Source organism: Cydia strobilella, chromosome 15, assembly GCF_947568885.1.
Source record: "Cydia strobilella chromosome 15, ilCydStro3.1, whole genome shotgun sequence".
In the NCBI taxonomy this organism is placed as follows: domain Eukaryota; kingdom Metazoa; phylum Arthropoda; class Insecta; order Lepidoptera; family Tortricidae; genus Cydia; species Cydia strobilella.
The window spans coordinates 3,236,904-3,264,759 of record NC_086055.1 but is presented as its reverse complement, the minus strand read 5'-3'; the positions used below and the strand labels follow the sequence as shown (position 1 = coordinate 3,264,759).

The 27,856-nt window shown below is 36.5% G+C and overlaps 1 protein-coding gene across 1 annotated transcript in view; it reads right to left on the bottom strand.

Moving 5' to 3' along the window:
- LOC134747771 (connectin-like) overlaps positions 1–27,856 on the bottom strand; it is a 302,894-nt gene that overhangs the window by 33,309 nt on the left and 241,729 nt on the right. The window lies entirely within an intron of this gene.

Sequence of the window (27,856 nt, the reverse complement as noted above, 5' to 3'; positions counted from 1 at the left end):
ACGTTTCGAGGACGGCGTTGTCCCCGTGGTCTCGGAGAAGACCACGGAAGACCTCGGAATTTAAAACTATTTTACGCGATTAAGTCCCGTGGAGATAAATAATAACACCATTTGATATTTACTAATCGCTTTTCAGTGAAAGAAAAGATCGCGAGGAAACCGGACTATTCCCAATAAGGCTTAGTTTCCCCTCTGAGTTAAAAGGTAGGACGGCAGTTGATTATTTAGTCCCTAGCCTTTGTCAATTCTTGAAATTAAGTTGCCGAGCGGACCCCAGGTTCCCAAGTGAGTCGTGGCTGTGGCAAAATGTCAAGACTATACTAGAAAGATGATGATGATGACATTAGTGAAAATGGAAACTTGTTTCTTGGTTGAGTCGAATATTGCAAGTTCTACGTACTAAGTACCTTCTCAGTACCGTCTAAGTACGTTCTAAGTACCGTCTAAATGGGGCTTTATACTAAGCAAAACACAGGGTAAATCAACTTTTAGGACACTGATTTCGTGTTTTAGACTCCCTAGCAAAAAAATAAAAACGATTTTTCAAAAACCACGTTGGTTTTTTCCTTTTTTGTTTACATGGGCATTATAATATTACTTAGATACATAAGTCATAAGTATTTAATTAACACATTAAAATTAACAACTTGATCAGATAAAAGTTACATTTTGTACGGTAACGCAGCAGAAAAATACAAAAATGGTGCTTCCCTGAATTTTGTATGGGGTAAAACTTTTTTCTGCTGCGTTGCCGTACAAAATGTTACTTTTATCTGACTAAATTGTTAATTTTAATGTGTAAATTAATACTTATGGATCTAATAATGCCCATGTAAACAGAAAAAAAACATGGTTTTTGAAAAATCGATTTTTCTTTGTTAGAGAGTCTAAAACACGAAGTCAAGTAAGTGTTCTAAAAGTTTATTCACCCATTTTTTGCATACATTTTTCTATCAAAAACCTGTCCAAAACCTCTCCTCAATCTAGAAAGCTCAATGAAGCAGAAACCTCATCTTTAACACGTACAGTCAACCGCATTAGCGCGCGCCGAGCGTGCACGTAAAACATGATCCAAGTGCTAAATTTTTCATTCATGAACCTGTCTTACATTCTAATTCACAATAATGGTTGCGTTCGCCCGCGTCATAACGAAACTGCTAAAGGATCCCGCGGGATCGAGGGTTTGGTAAAAATGTGTTTGTACATGTGTAACCCTCACTGGAAGAGACATGTGTAACATGAGGAAATCGAATAATTTTAACAGCATATTCCTGACCATATTTGAAGTTAAAAATGTCGTATAAACTTTTCTGTAATTCGCCTAGTTTCAGAGTTAATACTAATTAAAAAAAAGCAAGTTTTTACTATTACATAGTGCAAAACGCATTTTTGATGGCGATGTTGCCACTATGGGACATAGTCTAAATATCCTTATTGATAGATGTCAAAAAGTGACAATTAACACTTTGTAAAAACTTATATACAAACCTCTTCTTCTTCTTCTTCTCTTAAACATACAAGTTATGTGTGTAATAGCAATAATTTTTGTACTAAATTGAATATGATCATCCCAATCAGCATTAACATAATACACTATTCATGTGGTAATCAAAATTATGCATGTAAAATGAGATAAGGGAACATTAAAAACGAGATAGTTAAAGGTATTTGGTGTTGGATGTCATGTCATTCAAAATCAAATTCAAATCAAATTCAAATCACTTTATTGCCAAAACATGATAGTACAAAAAATAGCAACACAATAATACAATAATACAAAAGTTCTAGTTTAAGTATAGTGTTAACTTATTCTAGGTTAAATACTAACTTATTGTCTAATCTAATAGATAATCAAATTTTGCAATACATGTTGGCCATGGGTACCAAGCTCAGCATGTGCTAGACTGAAGTCCAGCGCTGGTTTTCAGATTCAACTACGCTTACCCAAAAAAAACCCTAAAAACGAGCCACATCCATCCTCTCTACAGCATCACACCCTCACCTTATGTTAGCTTAAGCCAAATAATAAAGATCATGTTTTACGAACAAGATTTTACCCCACGTGGCTTCCCTTCGGCCCATCTTGATTGGCGAATACTTTATCTTGATGCGTACTTACTTTTTTAGGGTTCCGTGTTATTGAAGGAATCAATGTAATGAGTTATGACTACGTCCTCGAACGAACATAAGTCTGTATCGAGTATAAAATAATGATGTATAAAGTTAACGATATTACTTTCTATTTCTGTCGAATAAAACTAGTAACATTTTTTTAAATTATTCTCAATTATGTGATGATTATAGTTGATTTTCTGATGTTGACATGTAATATTTGAAGAATATTATGAATAAATGAGTATGAGTACTTATGTGCATTAGTAGTGTGTCTAAAATTAGACAAATTGTTAAATAGTTTTTCATGAAGTAACTGTTATAATATTCTGACAGAGTCCACACAAAAAACTCTATTACACAACAATAAAAACGATACCCTAGACACCCTAGTTCACAATAGTACTATAACGGCAAAAAAAACTTTTTTTCTTTCTCTGTTTCCTAGAACGATTGAAATGATATAATGTATTTTTACTCTAGTTCCCTTTGAGCATTTATGTTTTATTCCATTAGTGAAAACTGTTTTGGCTCATGTATTTAGTCATAATATCTATATCCTGTATTATTGTAAGCTGTTTGTTACCCAATAAAAAAAAAAATGTTGTAATTATTATCATAGTGCACAAACATAAGGTCTTAATTACAACTAAATTATACGCGTAATTAATAAGAGTGTGAATTAGGATATATTTCATTAAACGCAATTGTATCTACTAGATTCATTATAAGCAATGTTAAAAACATAAATTATATGATGAACTGAAATACTTAGATGTCATACACTAATAACACGCGTCATACACTAATAAATACACTAATAACGCGGTGGAGGCGTAGGATTTTATATTAAGCGGGGTCTCAAGGCTCGGACCTGGCCTCATCCTGTTGATCCGTTGCATAAGTTGGTTGAACAGATGTGGATTACTTTTACTCTCAACGGAAAGAAGCTGGTAATCGGAACGGCATACCGACCACCCTGGATGAATCTGCAACTATTTTTTGATGCCTTAACTGACTCAGTTAGTGCAATTCGCAGCTACGATAATCTAATTATACTTGGTGACTTCAATGTTAACTTACTAAACAGCACTGACACAAAAACCGCTCAGTTCAATAATTTCATAACTAGTACTGGATTATCTCAATTGGTGTCACAGCCTACGCATTTCACTGAGACCAGCCAGACACTGATCGATGTTGTCTGCTCTGACTTGCAGGCTGTTGGCACTACCATGGATCATGTGGGGTCCTTGTATGGTCATTGTCTTGTTGTCTGTAATTTTAATATTAAGTGCGAGAAACTAAAACCCTACCACGTTACCTACAGGCCTTTTAAAAATATCTGCGACAAAGATTTAGATGTGGACTTGCGGTGCGTGAGGTGGGACTTGATATCAAATCTTGGAAATGTAAATGACATGATTCATGCTTTTAATCAACAAGTACTTAGTCTATTTAATGTACATGCCCCTGTAAAGACATCCCTGGTTACAACACAATCCTACCCCTGGATTACTGACACCATCAAACTTATGATGAGGCTGCGTGACAGTGCTGCAGCAGACTTTCACAACAACCAGAGTGATGTCAAAAAGAAATACTATAAAGACCTCAAATCTGTTGTAAATAAAGCTTTATATTTTGAAAAAGTTGCATATTTCAAACAAAACATAAATAATAAAATAAAAGAACCTAAAACTTTATGGAAAAACTTGAAATCTACAGTCTTGCCTAAAAAGGATAAAGAATTACCTACTTTTCTCAATAACCCTGATATCTTGAATAAGCATTTTCTAGAGCTGCCGGGAACTACAGGTGTCACTATATCACAGTTAACTTATTTTGAGTTCCATAAGTACAATGACTCTGTTTTCCACTTAGACACTATTAATTCTAGCCAGATTATCAAAATAATTAAATCTTTAAAATCTAACGCCGAGGGTTTTGATGGGATAAATTTAAATATGCTTATTTTAACTTTCCCATACACAATTGACGTCATTACAAGCCTAATAAATACCTCTATTCTTACATCCACCTTTCCAGATATCTGGAAGTTAGCACTAGTAAACCCCTTGCCTAAAGTAACAAACCCATCCATGCCTAAAGACCTTAGTCCCATAAGCATTTTACCTTGCCTATCTAAGATATTGGAAAAAGTTGTCTGCTCACAGCTAACCACCTACCTAGAAAACAACAATATATTGCCAGATGTCCAATCAGGTTTCCGCAAAGGACGTAGTACAATGACTGCTTTACTGGATGTCACTGATAACATTTTGGATGCTCAAGACAAGGGAATGTGCACACTTTTAGTACTCCTCGACTTCTCAAGGGCGTTTGATTGTTTGAATATTAACCTGTTATTATCGAAATTGAGCTACTATGGCTTTGACCACGAAACAGTAATGTGGTTTTCTAGCTATCTGTCTAACCGATCGCAAATTGTAAAAGTGCATCTCAGTGATGGTTCTTCACTTTTTTCTGAGAAAGCAGAGCTAATTAGAGGAGTTCCACAAGGATCCGTGATCGGTCCGCTCCTGTTTATATTATACTCCACTGATATTACATCTCACATCACGCATTGCAAATACCACATCTATGCAGATGACATACAAGTTTATATATCATGTAAGCCAGCCGATATCAACAGTACCATAGGGAAACTAAATGAAGATCTCACCAGAATTGCTGGATGGGCTACAGAAAACTGCCTGCTGCTTAACCCCAGCAAAACAAAATATCTTGTGTTTGGCAGCAGGCAGCAACTGGCCGATGCCAGCATCTCAGTGGATGTTATGCTAATGAACGAACCGGTTGAAAGGGTGTATGAGGCGCGTAACTTAGGTCTCATAATGGACTGCGGATTACGATATGAGAAACATACCGCTGAGTCCATTAGGAGTTGCTTTTATAAACTTAAGGTATTATATAAAATTCGGCCATATTTAAGTGAAAACCTGCGCATTCAATTAGTTGAATCACTCGTCCTATCAAAACTAAACTATGTGGATGTTGTGTTTGGGCCAAGACTTCTTGCAAAAACTAAGCGACTCATACAGCGTGTTCAAAATGCCTGTGCTCGCTTCTGTTTCAATATTCCGTTGAGAGCTCATGTGACCCCATATCTGAATAGCCATGGGATCCTTAAAATGCAACACCGCCGTAAACTACACTTGGCTTGTTTGCTCTTTGGCGTACTGAACTATAAAACTCCTGCATATCTCTTCAAGAAATTATCTTGCACGAAGCTCCGCGAACGCCGGGATTGTGGGATTCATCTGTTGACGCCGCGTCATGCCTCAGCCGCTTTCCGAGGAAGCTTTAAATATTCTGCGTCCCGCTGCTGGAACAACGTGCCGCCCCCAGTTAGGAACCTGCAAAGTATACATAGTTTCAGGACAAAACTTAAACAGTATCTGCTTAGTCACCAGCTTAGCCAGGAAACCTGCAGATTAGAAACAAGTTGTCTGTAGTCTAGACTTTTGCTATTGCTATTGTTACTTACCACAATGTTTTTGTTCCTTCCACTTTGGAGTTGACACCAATCGAACGACGAAAAGACTGCCCGAGATGGGTTGTAGAATCATTCCAGACATGCCATCCTTTTGTCTGTGTGTCATTATATGTTTTCTTGTTTGTTTTGTTTATGTTAGTCAACTTTATAACATTGTTTTATGGTTTTCATGATCAATAACGGATTACAATTAATAAAATATTAGATTCACTCACTTCACTTCTATATTTATGCTTGTTTGTCAATTCTGTCATTGTCATTGAATTTAATGTCATGTAGCCACCACTGGCGCTAGTTATGCACGCTTAATGTCGCGCCACGATATGGTCCGTCCGGACCGGCACATGTTCGGTCGGTTGATCCGTGTAACTTAATGTTATGTACTTATGTTATGTTCTTATGTCGTCATATTGTATCTCTTTTTGTATTAGTTTGTGTAAACGATGTGTAATTTTATTTTTCGCCATATTTTATGTCTCTTTCTTTTATGTTGCTTTCTTTTTGTCTGTTACCTTCCGTGATTCTCACCTGATGGTCTCATCGGAAGATCAGCGCTGGAAGTCGCCAGCAGCATGCTGAGATGGGGCCATTTCGTGACACTTTATTTTCATGTTCTTTTAATGTATGTCTATTGTCTGTGTGTGTGTTTACGAATAAAGTATTCTATTCTATTCTATTCTATTCTAATAAAAAAGTGACCAAGTCCGCCGTAGCCGGGTGGTCTAGTGGTCAGGACAGGACGTTAGCCGCGTAAGCTAAAGACGCGGGTTCGATTCGGCCACCAGAGGACTTGGTCACTTTTTCTTAAGCGTATGATATCTAGTTCAGTTTATAATTTATATTATAGTAGTGTGACTACTTAAAAAACACAAATCAAAATATTTCATAACATAATTTGATTTGTTCCCTAGTTGGATAAATTATATTCATAATAAAACACAACTCGCATTAAACTGCATGTAACTGAGTTGGTAGTTTAAGTATACCACTTCCTGTACACTTACGTTTTTATATTCTGTAATATTTTAATTATTTTATTAGCAGATTTCTTTTTCTTGTTATTATATTTGGGAATAGGGACTAAACAGAAATAGAACCAAACTTTCCGAGCCCTCGCTAACTTGGCCAACTTTTTTACGTTTCGATTTTAGTAGCAAGGCATTTTTTACGAACCCCATTTTGTAAATTAAAAAGGGTGGTGGGCTTAAGTTATTTATGAAAGCAATTTAAGTGTATACATTAAGCCAGAAATTTTGTTTATGTCGCACTTTTTGTTTCGCAAATTAATTTAGAGAATTACAGTGATTGGTTTATTACAACGGAGACTTGTTTGAATTAATGAGACAGATGAAATGGGGCTTTTAAGAGTACTTAGCCCCATGTCTAATTAATTACTTAAGTTGAAGGTCGACTGTCACGTTGTATTGTGTATGCAAGGTTTGTAGGACTTCGTAATTTTTAAAAAATGTTGCGTAGTAATTATTACTAAATTCTTTATTTCAGGCCAGATTGCCCATAGATTGTTAGTTATAGACTTATAATATTAGGGTTAGTACTACATCTTAACCTAGGTATTACAGTTTTTTTTTTTTACTTATTTGGGATCCCACTAAACAGGACGATGAGCCGACTCTCAGTGGCTAAAAAACGGGCAATCCCACGTCCTCTCGGCTATATCTACCAGTAATAATGCACTTCTGATTAATTCTACAATAACAATTGGAAAAGAATAATTGATATATCTTACAAAATGTGCATGTACCTACAAGTTTGCATGAGCGCACAAATACTAAAAATGTTTATATTCATTTAATTAGTGTGAAATTTTTCGTTCCATCCATTCCATTATCGTCATTTAAAGTTTATGAAAAAACGGTAGGTAACGGAAAGAAGAAAAAAAAACTCGGGACACTTTTTTCTTCTAGGATCCAATACATGGTTCTGGGTAGAAATAACGTAAAATATTCTTAAAATATGTAACTGTACAACTATCAATGAGTAGTCCAATTATTAAACTTTTGTACCTAGACCAGAAATGTATGAAAAAATATTTTAGTCTCTCTGAGCAAACCTCGGGTTACTGTGTTACTCCAGTTGAAAAACTTCATACGTTTGTTTTTGTCCATTAAATCTGTTTTAATATAAACACCACAGCTTTTATGATGAAACTCAGTCAGCGCATTCAAGTGTTTTAATCTTTTTAATGTCATACCATTCCCTAACCACAACAGTTGGTCAATGAAGTTCTTTAGTAGAATTTAACTTAGCTTACTTAGCGGTTTCACACACGTATTTTTAGTCACTCGCGCGACATGTTCCCCGCCCGCCCGTCGTGACCGCAGCGCTACTCACTCAGGCACTGTTAGTGCTTGAAAATGGACACCTAGGCTCTCCGAAACATGTCGCGCGAGTGACTAAAAATATGTGAGTGAAACCGCTAAGTTAGCTAAGAATTTAACTTTTTGTATGCCACGATAGTTGCAAACATGCGGCCCGCATGATGTAAAGCGGCTTTGTTTTCGAAAAGCTCAATTTTTTATCGCCACGTGAATATTTTACTTTATCACTTTGCGCTACATATGAATATTTTACTATTAAACCCATTAAATAAACAATGGTAAACTAAGGTTAAAACCCGATCCCAAACTTCCAACTTTCCGAAGCCCTAAAAACGTTCCGTACACGTATTTTATCAGCCCTTTGTGGCGTTCTCAAATATTGACGTGTGTTGTGTCAAAGTGTTTGCGTAGGTACATTATGCGCAGGGTTTGATTCCCCGGAGTAATGCAATGGTGTAAGTACGTTTATTTGAAAACTTCTGTGAAGGGTTTAGAATAAAATATATCTTTATTTGTGGCATTAAGGTAAAATAAACATATAAATAGCATGAAATAAAACTATGAAAATTATTATTTACAACGACGGGACTTAATCGCGTAAAATTGTTTTAAATTTACCTCCGACGTTTCGAGGACGGCGTTGTCCCCGTGGTCTCGGAGAAGACTGGCAGCCAGTCTTGTAAATAATAATGAGTAAAAATCGTGAAAGTTTAAAACTATGAAAATGTTTTATTTCATGAGTAACTATCGCGGTAACCGAAGACAATACATAGATAAATAGCAGATAATTTTATTATAGAAACCAGTCAAATGTCACGAAATTTTGATGGTTCTTTAAAAGTTTTATTATCAATTTTACATATTTTCAATACTTAGCTCCCTTAATTGTAGTGAGCTATTTTGACCGTGTTTTGCCTTAAATCTGTTTATAGTTCATAACTGAACTGCCTCTTCTCGGAAGTGTTTTTGTATCGTCTCACGCCTGACGATTTTAATTGGAATCGACCGGAACCTCCCTGGACATAGTAGTACCACAAAATAAGTAATAGTATTATCATACAGAACGCCCACGCACTGCCCCGCCCCGACTCGAATTACCTCGCCCCGCGACAGCAGATTGACTACCGTTTGCCGGCCGCTCAGTACTAATTTTTAGCAACTTACAGTATGACGCATGACGCGTGTACAAAGTTACAGACGTGCCGTTCACACTTGGAAACGCAAGTGATTTTTAGGGTTCCGTACCCAAAGGGTGAAAACGGGACCCTATTACAAAGACTCCGCTGTCCGTCTGTCTGTCTGTCACCAGGCTGTATCTCATGAACCGTAGACAGTTGAACTTTTCACAGATGATGTATTTCTGTTGCCGCTATAACAACAAATACTAAAAAGTACGGAACCCTCGGTGCGTGAGTCTGACTCGCACTTGGCCGGTTTTTTGATGTATTGTCCGCCCTGTGGTAGTACAGACAGCTTGCTTATATTGAACTCTAAACTAGATGTCTTCTTGGACGAGACGTTTAGTATTATTCACAAACCGATCGTATACAGTGGCATCGAACGTTAACTAAAAGCGTTAGGGCCGATAAAGAACGGACTGCAATCCAACTGCAAATTGTATGAGAACTGCACGCCAACTGCATGCCAACTGCAACGTCGGCGTGCAGTTCCCATACAAGTTGCAGTCGGGTTGCAGTCCGTCTGTACCGGCCTTTAAAAGCGGTCGAATCTTTGTTCACGAAAATTCAAGACTGAATTCATAAAATATATAAATGTCATTCTTAGGATAGGGGACAGCAACCTTTTTAGAATCTTTTTTTTTATATAAAGCAATAAAAACATGAAACAAACAAAGAAATTTCAGAAATCCAAGTATTATTATATCGTATTAAAACGGATAAAAAATGAAATAAAACTCAAGCAATATCATACAGAAATTCTCATAAAGAAAGCTGCAGGGGGTGCAAAGAGGGGTTCTTACTTGACTCGCTAGCTAGTTTAAGTAGACCTCTCTTCGCTCCCGAAAATCGTTAAAGCTCGCATTAAAACGTGAATTATATAGATCAATGTATGTTGGGCAAATTATATTTTGTTTTCTGGTTTTGTGAGGAATAGCGAAATGGTCGTAAGTCACGGGCACGCTGCGTATCGTAATGAGAGTTGGGAATGTTAGAATATGTTCCTTAAGCATTAGTTAAATAGGAGGGTGTGTTGGTTGGTAATTACTATTTCAAGAATAATAGTAAATTGGGTACTCTTGAAAGCAATTTTGGCAACATAGTTAAGTATTATGTAATTATACTTACTTTTATTTGCCCGATAAGACAAGGAGATAATGCTGGAAACGCGCAGATAGATATATTTTTATAATCTGCTAAAGATTATTATATTTAATAATACCGATTAAACTAAACGAGCTTGAACTAAACTTAAATAAAAAAAATAGATTATCCCAAAACTTGTACTTTCAACAAGTCAATTTTTTTAATGAAATATCAGAAAACATATATTAGAAAACAGTCACATACCTCTCCTGCGACATCATGATCTTTATATTAGCCGAAATATGCCCACTGCTGGACAATTAATAATCTTCAGCTGATTGGTCAATGTTACAAAAGACGAACTGAATGTAGAGCTGTTAGAAGAACGAAGGCAGCACACTAATTGCATTCTCGACCAGATTGTTGGTGCACCTTATTCGATTTTCCACGCTACGTAATGTAGTGTCACCACTCAATAACCTTTCTGCCTCATTGGCTTTCAGTGATATTTATTAGTTGTCAACCCTACCCCAACCGGCTGGCTAAAAAAAGGTTTTTTCGCCTACACTATACCCCTGTAAACATTTATTGATAATTAACTACAGTTTTCCGCTCCACTGTACTATTCAATTCTCCGCTTAGTTGCACGAAAAACGCGACAAAGCATGAGTGATGTATGTACAGTTCACGTCGTTAATATCTGTACAATGTTGAATCTTATCGCTTTGTTATAAGGCGAACAGTGTCTACATATCTTTGACGTCGACCGCGGTATCCCAGTTTCCACTTAATGACCCCCGTTGCCACGCCAATATGTGCTTTATCGTAACAGAATAGGGTTGATAAATTGTTGGATACGTTTGACCCAGATGTTTATTCCTTTTTTTTATGCTGGAGTAATGTAGCAGTTAAATTAAGTAGATATGTCTAAAGTCGGTCATAATCATTGCTCAAACAAGGAATAATGGTCAAAACACTTGCACATTAATGTTGCCGATTGTGTTAAAATGCTTGGCTTTGTCCTTTATGAAGTATATTAGTGATACCAGCCGATGTTGCTCGATGTGGATGGAATTTAAATGTTTTTTTTCTTTTCTATAGTGTCGTGGTAAAATAGCTATTTATGCAACAAGTGCGGAAAGTGTGTGATTTCCGACGAGTGGAATTTTATTCACGAGCGAGCAAAGCGAGCGAGTGTATAAAGGAATATTATACGAGTCGGAAATCATCTTTACGCACGTGTATCATACAATGTTTTACTATGCATTGTGCGAGTAAATAAAAAAACATATCATAGCAAATAAGTTTACTTATTAAAAGGAGTGTTTTAAATCGACACGAGTTGCAAATTACCTATTCGCACGTGTATCGTACAACGTTTTACAGTACATATGGCCCTTTAAACTATCGACATATGCACGAAAAGTGCTCTTTTCCGCACTAGTGCGAGAATGTAGCACCATACGTACTGTAAAAAAAAATTGAAAACAAAAATCACTAGTGCGGAAAAGTAGTACTTTCCGCATGATATGGCTCCGTAGGAAACGGACTTTTCGAGCACATGCATTGTAAAGATTATTTATCTCACACTACGCCTCTTCATTCTATCAACGCTGTTTATAGCGCCAACGTCTTTCAGTTCTTTCTCAACCAATCACTAACATGTATGCATGGAGACCAGTACCTAAGCCTACGATGGTCATAAAGGCTTTTGTCATAAACCTCTTCAATCATAAATGTCATAAGCAACACGTGTTTTGCATCTTTATCAGGTACCTACTAAAACTACGCAAGTAGAGGTACTTTGAACCCTTTGGAAAAACTTGTTCACCCATACCTACTCCTTCATATATTACATATATACCACCATCTTATCGACAAATACCTATTTCATATCGACAAAGTATTTATTTGCTACATAAAATCTTAATATCACAGCATACCTTAGCGAAATACGCCTATTTTACAAGCTTTTATTTAACTTGCAATATACCTATGTAAGTATGTATGTAATATGTATGTAACATGTTTGTAAGGGTCAAATCTTGCAAGTTAAATTTGACCCACTTCCCGGTTTCCGATGAAGCTGAAAATTATCATACCTACATATGTAAATCGGGTGACAATGCAATATTATGTTACCATCGAGCTGATCTGATGCTGGAGATAAGAGGTGGCCATAGGTACTCTGTGATAAAACAACGAAACCTAATTGTCTTTGGGGTTTTTAGAATTGTTTCGATGATAGTTACTGATGCCTGTGGAAAAAAGTACAGTCAGAGATAAAAGCTTGTACCAAAAATTAAATTTTTGCCAAAAACTTATTTGATTCGAAACACGCGCAATTAGTACAAAACATTCGCTATTTATGGCCAGAGCCTAATAAACTACGCCGTGCATTAGTGTAATACGCCTTAATTCCGAGGAAATCCTTGCTATATACCACTGAGCCCTGGAAACCGCTGAGAGGTTCGTAGAAAACATGTTTCCGGGAGAGAGGTAGGATGGGGTGTGGTGTTTCGTTTTAGCGTAGTTTATTAACATTTTTTTTGTATATATATTTATTTATTGTTATATAAAGAAAACGTACATTAACAGTTACAAAAATTTCGCCAAGCTGTATAACAATTTGTTGGCGGTGCGCTTTTATTATTGTTTTATCTTGCCTAATATGTACTTACTTATATAAATAAATAAATAAATAAATATTACAGGGAACTACTTTAAGAAACTACTACTCGTTTTGAGCCATGCTGAGTCCAAAGGTCCCCATCACACTAGCAGCGTTATTTTTTTTTTTATCGTTATCCCGCTGTATGGTGATGAAGACCTGTTGGACAAGCCATGACTCAGAACGGGGGTCATTCCATTTCTTGCCAATCTCTCGGAAGGGCCCGGCTGTCTCGACGGCGACGAGCACGAAGTTTTAGGTGGCATTTCATTACTATTCGCTAGAATAAGACCAGGTAGCAAGTTAGTATTAGCTGTGTTTACCTAGGATTAGATTAATCCAATTTTCTAACGATATGTGACGATGACGATGATAGTTTATGATATGAGCCCACAAAGTTCACATATTTGGCAAGTCAAACGCAATCCTCGTTTTAATTTTCCCCATTACACACTTTGTAACTACTCTAATAATACTCTTAACGTCATGTGTCTTGTAACTCTTGTAATAAGTAAAGATGCTGCTGTAGTGTATTTGCGCCTTAAAGCCGTCAAATAAACGACTTAATTTCCATTTATCGACAAAGAGAACAGCTTTAAGTATGTGATACATGGATCTGCGATTCTCGCTGAATTGCTGAATTAAATGCTTGTTAACAAAAAACGTATTGTCGTGGCAACGTAGTTCATTAAGTGGAAACAAAGTTTGATATAAAAAACAGCTAAAATAAATTTTTCTTTTTTGTATGCAGCGATACCTCATATATCTACAACTCAAACCACACAACCTTTAGCGTCTAACTTCAAATAAATCTTACCTCTGTAATCTTCAAACGGTCTAATGTTCTTAGCTATCTATAACAGCCTGCGGCCGTACACGCATGAAATTGGCTCACCCTTTGCGGTCGCCACATGACTATTGACGTCTTTTATCCTTTTGTACGAAAGGGTAATCAAGTGAATGGTATGGTATAGTTTAGAATCAAAGGTAATTTAATTTCTTACCCATTTTGTACTTTTGTCATAGTGACATTAGTATGAGGGCTCTAGCGACTTTCATATTGATTGTCACTGTGACAAGGTATGAACTGGGTAGGAAATTAAATTATTTGTACTATTGATTTTATTGTAATTGGTAAATGCAGGTCATCCAAAAATTGACTTGATAATGTGACCGTACACCATGTTTTGAAAGGTACCTACCTATTGTCAATCTAAAACTATCTTAGTAGCTATACTGCCGTGTCTGAAGACACTAAACAGACACTAATTTTACCCCGTGTCACGGTTTTGGACTAATCTCTACCTATCTGCCACAGTCTAATTGTTCTACATATCTCTTTTTGTTAAGCTATTAGATAATCGTAGATACTTTTGACGCATAGTCTGATACTCTACTTTCGATCCTGACTGTACCTTGATAATCGCGACTAGGGGTAATCGGTGACTCCGAAAAGGTGTGATTACAATATTGTCCGTATAAAAATAAAACCTTATTCCATCTGGGCTGTAAGATGCTCAAAATATTTAGTGTCCGTTCATTCTTCATGGAACAAATCGAAAAACTTAACCCGGCCACTGGAGCACATATTTCTTGCCTCTCGCAAAAGGGTAGCAAAAAATATTTCCTTTGCGATACAATCAGATGGAAGTCTTACAGTTTTACGGACGTGTTTGCAAAGAATAGTTGAGTATAAATATAGAACATACTTGAAATTATATATGTATTCAAAAATAATACTAAATGTTAAGCATTTCCAAACATTAAGATGACAAATAAAGAAGTTTACCGTTCATCCTATCACCCTAAAACCTAATTAATCTAATCGAGCTTTAAAAATCTCAGTTTAATCTATTACGGTGAAGGAAAACATCGTGAGTAAATCGAAGTAATACCAATAAGGCATAGTTTCCTGTCGCTTTCGTAAAAACTAGTGCAAAAGTCAATTCTTGGAATTAGTTATTTGCCAAGTGGACCCCAGGCTCTCATGAGCCGTGGCAAAAATCTGGGACAACGCGAGGAAGATGATGACGATGATCTTTATTTCTAAAGTAAAAAAAGTGTATTAAGTATATAATACGATATATTTGGCTACTTTGGCCGTCAGTCTATTTAATGCTGACTGTAAATTACAGTATGGGGTTTTCCAAAAAGAGGAGTCTACAGATTATGAAATGGTCAGCAATGTCCCTATATCCCTCCGTCCCTCCCCTCCCTTCCCTTACTAGCTTTTGTCCACGACTTCGTCTGCGTGAAGTTAGTAATTTGGGTAGCTTATTTTTTACTCAATCTGCTTTTAATGGATTCCCCATACAAACTTGCACCCTCCCTTTTTACCCCCTTTAAAGGATGATTTCTGGGATAAAAACTACCCTGGCCTTCCCCGGGACTCAAACTCTCTCTATACCAAATTTCAACTAAATCGGTTCAGCGGTTTATGCGTAAAGAGGTAACAGACAGACAGGCAGACAGACACACTTTCGCATTTATAATATTAGTATGAATAGTTGTAAGCATCTATAGATTCTGATTTCATTGCACTTTATTTACCTAATGCTGAAAAAAAGTGCCGTCTACATAAACCTTTATCACAACACTCGATCTAAGTCAGCGCCTTGTTTCTTCCTTTGTGCAGTGTAGTGTGTAGTGCTCTTAAGGTGACAGGAACTTAGTGAGGCTTAGGGAGACAAGTGGCGAGCCGTGTGGGTTTGTTTTTGTACGCTTACATTCTGTTGGGTCCGTTTTTGCAAGTTTATCTTTAAAGCAACTTTCTGAACCGTCCTAACCTTTGTAACCTGATTATTTCAAAAATAAAAAATAAGTCTGATTATGCCTTTACAAAATAATGGACCGTAAGTTACTAGTACCATAAGCCGTAATGAATTCATTCATAATTTCTCTATGCAATTTCGCAGTTCACTGTGTAAAATACTGTATTTGCCTCAGTAAATCATACGATGTAATGTATTTCCAACGGTTCGCCAACACCAACATCACGCGGTACGACCGGCTCTGCCCGCAGTATGACATCGACTGACCCTGTCAGTGACGTCACGTGACCATCTATACACTACACACTGTACAGAATTTTTGTTTTCGCCTGGTTTCTATAAAATTTGGTGGATCTAGATATTGTTGGTGAACAAACGTGGCGGGGGTCTTTGTTTTATAATGTGTAGTGAAGTAATTTGATTAGCTCCCTAGTTGTCAAGATTTAATTATAACGTTTTTTTGGTGTTACACGTCGTAAAGAATCCAACAATTTATCCTCATTTTAGCGGTTTTGCGGTTGAATCCTTAAAGGCGCCTTAGGACCACTTTGACGACCTAATCACAAAATAAATATTGGCGCAGGCATTAGTTAATTATTATGAAACAAACTACCATCTGACTTTCCAGACCAACTAGTTCTACCTATACTTACGATAAGTACGAAGTCACAATAATATTTTCCATCACCAAAACACGACTGCTGAATAGTAACGAAATATCCATGATATTTTTTTGATGTTGTTATCTGGTTTGTTCTGTCATATTATATTGTATTTTAAATAAATCTATTTATTCCATACATACATAAGTTCTCGACTTGGCATTAAGAAACTCATTGGTACTAGCCGGGGTTCGGACCCCGACCTCTAGTTCTAAAATCGCTACACTTGTACACGTTGAAACATAAATTTCTGACAATTTCCAAAACCTAGTAAAAAATTAAGTTTCCTCAAATCAAGAGTCCAATTGTCTTCCTAATATTCAATTTCAAATTGAAAATCAGCTGAAAGCCACTCCACAAATATCCAATCTAGGGACTGTTCCTTCAAGCTGTCAATAGATGTCACTGCAAAGCCCGAGGGCTTTGACCGGCGATGACAGGTACCTTGTCCATGTAAGTCGAAATAACCAGTATAAAGAGACCCTTTTTAAGTTGTCGTTGACTGCCTTTAGAGTTCTTTTGAGGATTTGACTCAGATTTTAGGAGTTTACTCATTATATCAAAATTGTCAGAGCATTTTTGCAGAAACTAATATTTTATTTTAGAGAAGACTCATCCTCGCATTATTGCGATTGAGTCAAACGTTTTTAATACATGCTGTCTTCATATACCTTTTTTTTGTTTAGACAAATTTATGTTGTCTTTTTTATATATTTTATATCATGAATTGCTGCCATTGTAAAAGTTTTATAGAAATGGAAAAAAAGCATTAGAAGTCTACTCACACATATATATTTTTTCTACTCAATAACTGTATACAATTAATCGTACGTGAGCCCAGATAACTATATCCAAGTCTTTTGCTCACTCATGTTTTGTGTGTCAATTGGAATAAATTGCTTGAAAAGGGCTTATCCTACGACGCTATTGCGTCAAAAGGGGCCCACTGACTATCAGTCCGCCGGACGATAGTTGTTCGGAACTGTCAAATATTTGTTCTAACTGAAAGACCGATATCGTCCGGCGGACTGATAGTTAGTGGGCCTCTTAACTTCCTTTTGGTATTCATAGGCGAACCAAGCCCTGTGAAATGGATGTCAGGCTGGTACAACGTTTATTAGCCAGCCAGTAGATATTTCTTGTATATGAACTAGGCCACTTTCTCATTTATTTTCATTCACAAGCATTATTTACATCGCATTGGAAATTATACATTAAAATACTTAGGCTAACACAAAAAAAAAAACACAATAACATACAAGGAATAAACGTTAATTTGCTCAAATATAACAAAAATAATTTACTAATGAAAAAAAAAAAAAATTATTTTATTTTTTCAATTCAATTCAATTACTCACTACAAAGAGACGCAAAGCAAGTGTTGACAGGTGATATACATATTATGGTCGCGTTCATGGAAAACTACCTACATCGATAAACTTTTTTTTGTCTCTTAATGTGCTTTTGTGTTTTTTTTTTAATATTTATTTTTGGTTTTTCGTACAGTTCGTAAGTACATATATTTTTTTGTATTTTTCACGAATAAATGTTTTTATTTTTATTAAAACTGTCAAATAAAAATAGTCATTAAGAGTTACGTAGGTCACAGTATAATGAGTTTCACTCGAGTCAGGACAGGAGCCACACCAATATGCATTCCAATATCCAGAGAAACATGACATACAAATTAACCTATGGTAAACAACAGGCGGTCTTATCGCTAAACAATCTCTTCCAGACAACCTTTGGGGAGATTTAGTTACCTATCATGTATTTCGTAGGTTCATGTATTAGCGCGATCGAGACGCACGGCAAAATGATATCATGTTGATTTCAAAATGTAAGTTTTGATTGGCCTCCTGTTTTAGTGCCTTGATATAGCGAATCCTGCTATAGCTATAAAGTGTTGGAAACGAGCATTTCACACTTCACAAGTTATAAACATTCATGTGAAGTTTGTCGCCTGGCGTCCGTTGGCTCGTTGGCTGGACGACATTCGAAAGATTGGGCACTTCTGGACGAGATTGGCTCAGGACCGGGATAAGTGGCGTGCTCAAAGAGTGGCCTATGAGCAGTGGGCAATAAAAGGTCGATATGATATGATGATATGAAGTTTTAACTATTAAAATATGATATTAAGCAAATACACTTATTATCAATCTCCTGGTGGTGAGTTATCATATTGTATGAAGCATTCAAATATACATACCTACATACACAAAATCCCCAGTTGACATTACTTTAAAACAGAACGTACGTCAAAAACACGAAACGAATTGGTTAATTCTCACCTATTCACCTCATAAAATAAAACCTAAATTCATGTCACGTCATGTTTACAACCCTTAAATAGTATAAAGGCGCGCCACACCAGCGGTACCTACGTTTTATTACGGAATCATTGGTGCGAGAGTGATTCACGGTAGTTTATCATTCCCCTGTCATATTTAGCTGTGTTTTTTTTGCCAGAGAAAATACGTGGCAATGCCAGGGAACTGTTAACTTGAGGCTTAACCCTGAAAGTTTGTGAATGAGCAATGTTTTTCTTTTTTCATGTTTTTTGGCGAGAGAGTAAAATATTTATGACGGCATCAGCGTTGTTACTTTTTAGGGATCCGTACTGCGATAGGCAGACACTCATATTAACACGTCTGTGCATATTGAGTGATCAGCACATTTAATGTAGATCGTGCACCTCCACCCGATAAGGGATTTCCTCTTCTGTCACGTAGAATAACTATATATAAAGATAGACGACTAAGGTTCGGGGAGATCAGAGTGTACCAGCTTGGAGGCAATACATCTATGTGAGCCGAGTACTGTGTTTGACAGACTAACCCTTCCCCTCTTCCACCCCACGTATTACATGGCGACCGTGACAGGACAAAGGGTAAAAATGGGACCCTATTATTAAGGCTCCGCTGTCCGTCTGTCTGCAGTGCTGTATCTCATGAACCGTGATAGCTAGTCAGTTAAAATTTTCACAGATGACGTAATTCTGTTGCCGCTATAACAGCAAATACTAAAAGCATAATAAAATTAATATTTAAGTGGGGCTCCCATACAACAAACGTGATTTTTTTGCTGTTTTTTGCGTAATGGTACGAAACCTTTCGTGTGCGAGTTCGACTCGCACTTGGCCGGTTTTTATTTAGTGTTTTGTAAACAGTCGCTATCATATATATAACACACATATATTCATACAAGAATGTCGACAGACCATCTTAATGCTTAGACATTATCTACCAGTCGACCATACTGCCCTTCCACGTTATACAATAATCTCATAAATACGTGGACATGTACATACATATATTAACACTTTCCTTATTCCGACATATGGATGACTAACTAGCTAACAGGTAGTTAAATTTACGTAATCATGGGCAAACAATCGAATGAGTGAACTAAAATATTTGTAAAATGTAAGTCATACTGATTGATATGACAGGATGGCACGTGCATTCCTTTACTCTAATGGTCTTATTATCTAGAGAATAAAAAAACCGGCCAAGTGCGAGTCGGACTCGCGCACCGAGGGTTTCGTACTTTTTAGTATTTGTAGTTATAGCGGCAACAGATATACATCATCTGTCAAAATTTCAACTCTCTAGCTATCGCGGTACATGAGATACAGCCTGGTGACAGACAGACGCACAGACGGACAGACGGACAGCGGAGTCTTAGTAATAGGGTTCCGTTTTTACACTTTGGGTACGGAACCCTAAAAAGGAACTGGCGACGCAGCAACCGTGTATAATAATTTATATAACTATCATGTTACTTGCTATTCATAATATTAAGTGGTCGTTGCTAGGCTTACATAAATAAAATATGTTTGAAATAAATAATTTACACTATAATTTTCTTGGTCTACAGTTTAAAGGAAAATAAAAATGATTCCCAAAAATTATGAAGCCTCCAAATATAGAACTTTTGATATTTATATGAAGCCTTTTTGCATAGAAATAATAGGATTCAAGGTCGTCTCAAAAGTTTTTGAAATGAATAGCGAGAGAAGCCTCTATTCAAAAAAGTTTAAGCCGATTAGTAATTAAATTCATCGGTACCTTTTCTGTGAATGAAAACGGTCGTTTTATAATAAATATATTCCCAAATGAGGATAATTGATTACTTTCTCGGGAATCTCTTTTTTTATAAAACAACATCTGTATTTCTGTTAGATTTATTTCAATTAAATATTGACATTCATAAAAAGATGAAGTCTTTTTAAAAATAGAATTATTTTTGTTATGCCTTGCCTAGAGCAAAATATACCGAGGTATTTTAGATAAGTATCAGAAGTTCTAGTTTACATGCAACAGTAAAGTTTAGATTCCAGACTATTTACAGTCAGACAAGCTGTCAAACTGTCAATGTGAAGTATTGGCAGGCTGACCTGTGCTTGTGCCGCCTGTTGCTCTGAAACTTCACGGATAAACTTTAGATTTCAATTGCGACAGCAGCTTTGTGGCAGCATTGCAGTAGCGGCTAGTATTACTGTTGATGTGATTAAATTTTCCAAACCGTCACTCATTTTTTTTTATACCACGTCGGTGGCAATCAAGCATACGGCCCGCCTGATGGTAAGCAGTTACCGTAGCCTATGGACGCCGGCAACACCGGAGATATTACACGCGCGTTGCCGACCCTTTAAAAACCTGTACACTCCTTTTTGAAGAACCCCATACTGCATACATTTTATCAAGGAAATTAACAGTGAACCGTTTTCCGGTGCTGCAACACCGCTTTGCCATTATTATTATAATAAATTGCGGCTCTGTCGTTGGTGCACAGACTGCTGTCGTGATAAAAACGTTTAATCCATCACTCATTCTATCAAGGTACTTAGGTACAATGTCATAGCCTGCGTCAACGCTGCAGCAAAACGCTGCTGCGATCGTAATCCAAATATCAACAGTGACATCCAGGCCAATTCGAACGTACAATGATATCAGTTTGACATCTAACTGATAACATTTTGTTATCGTGCATTTTGAGAGTTTCTCAGGTCGGTGGCGTATCTTCCAGCTTTCCCTATCCTGCGCCAGCTCTTTGACTTTTTGATACGACACGACCCCTACTCTTTCTTTCACTGGTTCTAATAAGCTAAATAATATGATTCAAATATCATTCATATTAGTGTACGTTCGAATCGGCATTAGCGTCTTCTTGCCGCTGCTGCAGTGCTTTCACAACCGGAATGTAACCTTAACTTGACGGGAACTTACGTATAAGTTTTCTTGCTTATGTATCTATGCTACTGTTAGGGTACATAGGCAACGTGCAATATCTAACTTTCGGCCTGATTCGAACAATGCTTATAAGAAGTCACAGCGGTACGATACCGATCTGTCAGTGTCAAAAGTGATATTTCTTCAACCAAAACACATCACTTCGGTATCGTATCGCTGTGACTTCTTATAAGCATTGTTCGAATCAGGCCGTTAGGGTTTTACTCTTAGACGGTTCTTGAGAAGTTATTATGGTTAACTAGTTTGGTTAAAAAGCTTGGATGCGAAAAATACAAAAACAAATCACGATACCTGTACAGACCTACTTGGAAAACCTATTTATGCCTACAAAATATACAATTTATTATTATGATATATCCGACGGTTTCCAAAATATGGAGGCCAATTCGACACCTGCATTTGTCATTAAAACGATGTCTAAAATAATGACATTCACAGGTCATCAGGATATCAGAATTATATTTGAATTATTTAGTTTTCGTTTACATAGTACAAAAATATTAACATTGTTATTACTAGGTATTTGATATTTAAGTCTACTTGCAGATAAACCCTTACCTCCATTCGCCGACACAATATTCAAATGTTTACGTAAAACATTGGGAAACAAACGTTTACACACATGTTTTTAACTCTACAAAAGATAAAAGTACAAAAAATACGTATATAAGCTACATTCCCTTGATTTACTTTTAGGTTTCCTATACTGAGCTTGACTGCTAATGAACGCATATAAAAGGTGATGCTGAAATATTTTTTCTGTGGTCTTTGATCTTCGTAGGTAATAATAAATAATATAATGTTTTTCAAAACATAGAATGTTTAGAGAAAAATATTGAAATGAAATGAGGCTCCTAAATTAAGAACATACGTGTGCTAACTCGGGGCACGAATACTAAAGTGATGTAAGAAAATATTTTATCGAAAAAAAATTATATCGATGTTACTGTCAACATCTAAATGTTATGTAATGTTAATAAATATTATTTATTTTCTCTTCATTTTAAAATGAAAGCAATGAAGAAATTAAAACGTGTTTTATTCCTTTTATTTTAAAATGGATTTTATTGTCTTAAGAGGCACGTTATCGGACATGATATCGAACTTCTTTGTAATCGAGGATTTTTCAGTGAGCGCATGTATAAAAAGTATATCGATATCTTTTTTATCGACATCAAATCCCTAGAACTACGTGCCCCGAGTTAGCACACGTATGCTTATGAATGACTCTTAAGGTGGCACTTAAACTATCGTGAGACATATTTCAAAATCAAAATAATAGTGAGTAAAAACCGTACTGATAAATATTTTGATTCTTAAGGTGCTCCCACATTGGTGTTATAAAGTGTTGTGTAACGTTATAATAACACACTTTTTAATATTTCACTAACACTTTATAATATTTGTTACAATTTGTTAGATGTTTGAAATGCTCCCACACTGGTAAAAATGCAAGACATGTTGTACAACAAAATCGATGTTGTATAACAATTGTTATATAACTTTATCACAAAATGTAACAAAAATTATAAGTTGTTACCTTGTTATACAACAATTTGCAATAAGTTTTCGCAAGTTAGTGTTCAGTGTGTTTGGAAAGTGTCATTTAAGCGTTTGGTCTCTGATTAACGCTACGCCTTAAGCTTTAAAAACTTTTTCCCCTCACTAGCTCGGAAAGTTGTCGTTTATCCTTCAATACAAGCGGGGAAAAACGCGTTTTATCCACTAGTGGGGAAAGTAATTTGACCTTGGATGGAGCGTGTTTAAGTAGCTTGACAGATAACAAAACGTAAAACGCTCATGATAATGGTTCGTTCGATATTAATTATCATTAAATAAATGGTTTGAGAATCTAATAAAAAATACCAAATTTAGCTTTATTTAATGATTTTAAGTCATAAACCTTAAAATTTCATAAGAAACGTTTGTTTTTTTATAATGATGTTAAATATAATTCTGAACGCACAAGTTGAGTCGATGCAATTCCAAAACGCATCGTTGACATTTCATACATCAGAAATGTCAACATTGTCAAATTTTTTTTACCTAAAACCTTTTCTCACCGACTCGCGTAAAAATACACAACTTCCAGAGTTTTCTGATGATCTAACGCCTGTGGATGTTGCACTTTCCTCGCTATAGTGAGGTGAAAAGTTTTGTGTTACACACGGGCGCAAATGTATTTTACTTCTCGTGTTTCAATTCTACACTCGCGGGTAAAATACAACTTTGCACCCTTGTATAACAAATAACTATTGTACCCCTAATCTGAACAAAACATTTCCTTTTTCACAGCCACATACCTAATTGTGACATTAAACATCCCCAAACTACGGACATAAAAAAAAGATACTACAGAAGAGTCGCTCGTTCTGTCATGGTTCCCCCTTTTTGCCCGTTTACGATGCTGTTAAGGCAAGTTTATTATTTATTGTGTGTCACAACATAGCAGCGTTTAGTTTGCCCTTAATATGCCCGAATGTTCAAAAAATAGGTTTTAACGCGACTTTTTATAAGAAGTTGGAAAGTTTTACGAACCTACTTACACTTTTGCGCCGAGATTTTGGATACGCAAAGTTAGTTTTTCAACTCTTAACTTTTAAGGACTATTGATATCAATGCTTGTAATGTGTTTATGTGAAATGATATCGTTATATTATATGAAATATTCTTAACAGGTGAAAATTACACAAGATATTTTTGTTGACAAAAGAGGTACTTATAAAGTTAAATATTATCGCTCGAAGGTAATTTATAATAATAGAAATTCTCTGTGCCGATACCGAGAAAATAAGCAACAAACATGTGAACAACTTATAAATGAATTAATGGCATAATCCTAGTAGATTTCTACACAGGCAATTCTTTATGTTGAAATACTAGTGCTGAGCGTTAACATAAGCCAAGCAACGATATTAAGACAGTCATGTCAACAATAATCGATTTTTTTTTCTCAACTGTGATCCGATTCATTCAAATCATCCCTGCCATCAAAAATTTAATTCATAAATAAGGTTGACGTTCCCTAATACATCAAACGGCGGGAAAATTACAACAAAATTGTGATAATCGTGTTTTTTACACGTGGTGGTAGCAAAATTAAAGCCTGTTTACACGAGCGCTGGCTCTAAATCCCTCTGACGAGTCTGACGTCGCGTCAGGTCGAGTTGATATGAGCTCACGGAGACAGGCCCCGTCTTCGCCTCGAGAAACATGGTTTTATTTACTTAAGTAGCTTGACACGAGACGAGCTTTTATACATTATAATGTACAGTCAACTCGGCGTCTATGATATGTTTACATTTTTCGCCTATTACAAAGGTGTAAGGTGCAAAAGTGACATCGTCTGGTTTAGGCGGAGTATGTCACATTCTTAGGACGTCACTTTCGTGTTAGGTCACGTTCTGAGGACGTCACTTTCTAAGTACGCGCAACTTTAAAGCGCGCGGTTGTTTTATGCGATAAACGCAACGTTGAACGCATGCGTCAACGGAATGTAGGAAAAAGGACATTGCGCTGGCTACTGGGTTTACCGCGTAAAACAATGTAGTGTCATTAGGTTATCTGATTCAGTCTTAAAGAAAAATGGACTTCTGACTAGCAGTCAAAGACAGACCGATCTGTCAGTAGCCTTATCTCACCCGGTGTGAAAGTGAAGGGGTTCAGCCTCCCACGACATGAATGGTGCAAACTGAACAGAATGCGGACAGGTTTCGGCCGTACCGCACATTTTAAACATCTTTGTGGATGGGTCTACTTGCCCAGATGCTATTGTGGCGCCGAGTCGTAGACTTTCCAATGTATAGTCCAATTAGAGTGCCCCCTCTGAGCCTACCCTAGAAGCCCTGATGACCTGTTCTCACTAACTTCTGACGCAGCTCAATGGCTGAGAACCTTAGATATAAACTTGTGACATATCTGCTATATTTTAGATTTATTATTTAGTATTTCAATGCCTTTCATAGAGTTTTATGTAATAACTGATTTCGCAATTTCTGTGTAACCTTTTACCTTTACAAGATAGGAACTTTCTCGTGCTTCTGTATAAAGATATATTATGTTTAATAAAAACGGAAACTATAGGTCTAGACTAAGATAAGAAACTGTAACAACATTTTTTGTATGACCGTTTGTTTCATATTTCAATAAATAAATAAATTTATTTGTGACTTTTTATACCACTCGATTAAATAAATAAATCTGATGTAAAATGGGTGTGCGGCATACGCACTGCGTTTATCGCATAAAACAATGCGTTTTGTGTAAAACTGTAACTAGAGCGTACTAGTATCAAATAATACGATTTTTATCTATTATTTGTCAAGTCACACTTGAACGAAATTCGTTTCGCTTGAAATTGGAAACACCTGTGTTGTGGCGCAGTCACTTGTAAATAAATACAAGAGGCACGGAGGGCTCCTTTTCGATAACGTTCAATGCCTTGGATAAAACCAAATAGAGACGCGCCTTGTCTGTAATTTTCTGTACAAAATATTCTGCCGATTTTTGCGGGGATCGCCGATTTGACGTGCCAAATGTATACGTAACATAAAAATAGTCCATGTCAGATAAACGTCAGTCCATACAATGTGTATGACCAATTGGTCATAGAGTTTAGACAGGGGGGACGCCTGTTAGTGGCTACTCCGTTTGGTTATGTCCTCCAAGTTGAATGCCATAAATATAATTTGTATGTGCTTAATAAAAAATAAATTAATATCATGGGACAATGTTATAATAATAGACCTATAGTCACACACACAATTGACAATTTAATAATGTAACACACACAGTAAGCTCAATATGGCTTGTGTCGTAAAAACTCTGCCTAAACTGTTACATATATTCATCATCTTCCTCGCGTTGTCCCGGCATTTTGCCACGGCTCATGGGAGCCTGGGGTCCGCTTGGCAACTAATGCCAAGAATTAGCGTAGGCACTAGTTTTTACGAAAGCGACTGCCATCTGACCTTCCAACCAGACGCCTAGGCCTTATTGGGATTAGCTCGGTTTCCTCACGATGTTTTCCTTCACCGAAAAACGACTGGTAAATATAAAATGATATTTCGTACATAAGAAAAACTCATTGGTACGAGCCGGGGTTTGAACCTGCGACCTCCGGATTGCAAGTCGCCCGCTCTTATCGCTGGGCCATCAGGAGTAATTAAAAAATGGTAATTTTATGGCCGATTTAAAATTATCAAAGTAACCGCAAATTTTTCTAAAACCACCACTTTTTAACGGTACCATTTCGTACCTTGTCACAATGACAATATTATGAGGTCCCTAGCGACTTTCATATTGATCTTCACTTCCAGGTACTGCAGTTATTTTCTTTGACTGTACCTATAACTTGGACATTTTATGTTAATTCGAAAGCGAAAAATTACTACAACTATCAGTACCCAGTACCATGAGTCACTGATATAATGTCAAAACCGACATATCATAGGTACGCTAACGTCTACGTAATTTACTTTCTATACATCTCGCTCGCACTAATATGCGAGTACGAGCGAGATGCATAAAAAGTAAGTTACGTTCTCGATAGGGTTTATGTCAGTGCCAAACTGGTGGTAGCCAGAACCATTTCAAGTTTTATGAAGAAGTTTATTGTTTATTTACAGATACTCTGAGAAATTAATGAATCGCCGCTCCGTAAACCGTTTTAAACAAGGGATATATTTCGAACAGTCCATGAAGCTACGTCATAATTTTCGTTTCCTGGACAGCTGTTCTCCAAGGAAACAGATGATGCATGGTTTGTGAGTTTCTAGTTTCCCACAATTGAACAATTCCGGTCGAACCCGTTGTGTTCGCAAACAATGTGTTTTAAAAACACTGACCAAATCCGATGAAATGCAGTATTTTTGGGTATTTACAATTTTGTTGGGGTTATATACTCGTATCATACGTATTTTTTAAGTTTAAAGAACTAGTAACATCAACAGCGACGGAATATATATACGAAGCTCGCAAAAATATCTGACACGATCTTATTTTCGGAGTCATAAGCCATGGCGGGAGCATGCACAAAGCCGTGACGAGTGGCGGAAGATAGGCGAGGCCTTTGCCCAGCAGTGGGACACAATATAGGCTATGAAAAAAAAAGAGCGTGTCACATATTTTTGCGGCCTTCGAAGTGTAACATATGACAGGTGACTATAATACACAATTTCCCGCTATTCAAATATGCAAATTAAACTAGAATCCAATAAAATTAATCCAATTAACTTATGCACCCACCCTTTAATCTCAATCT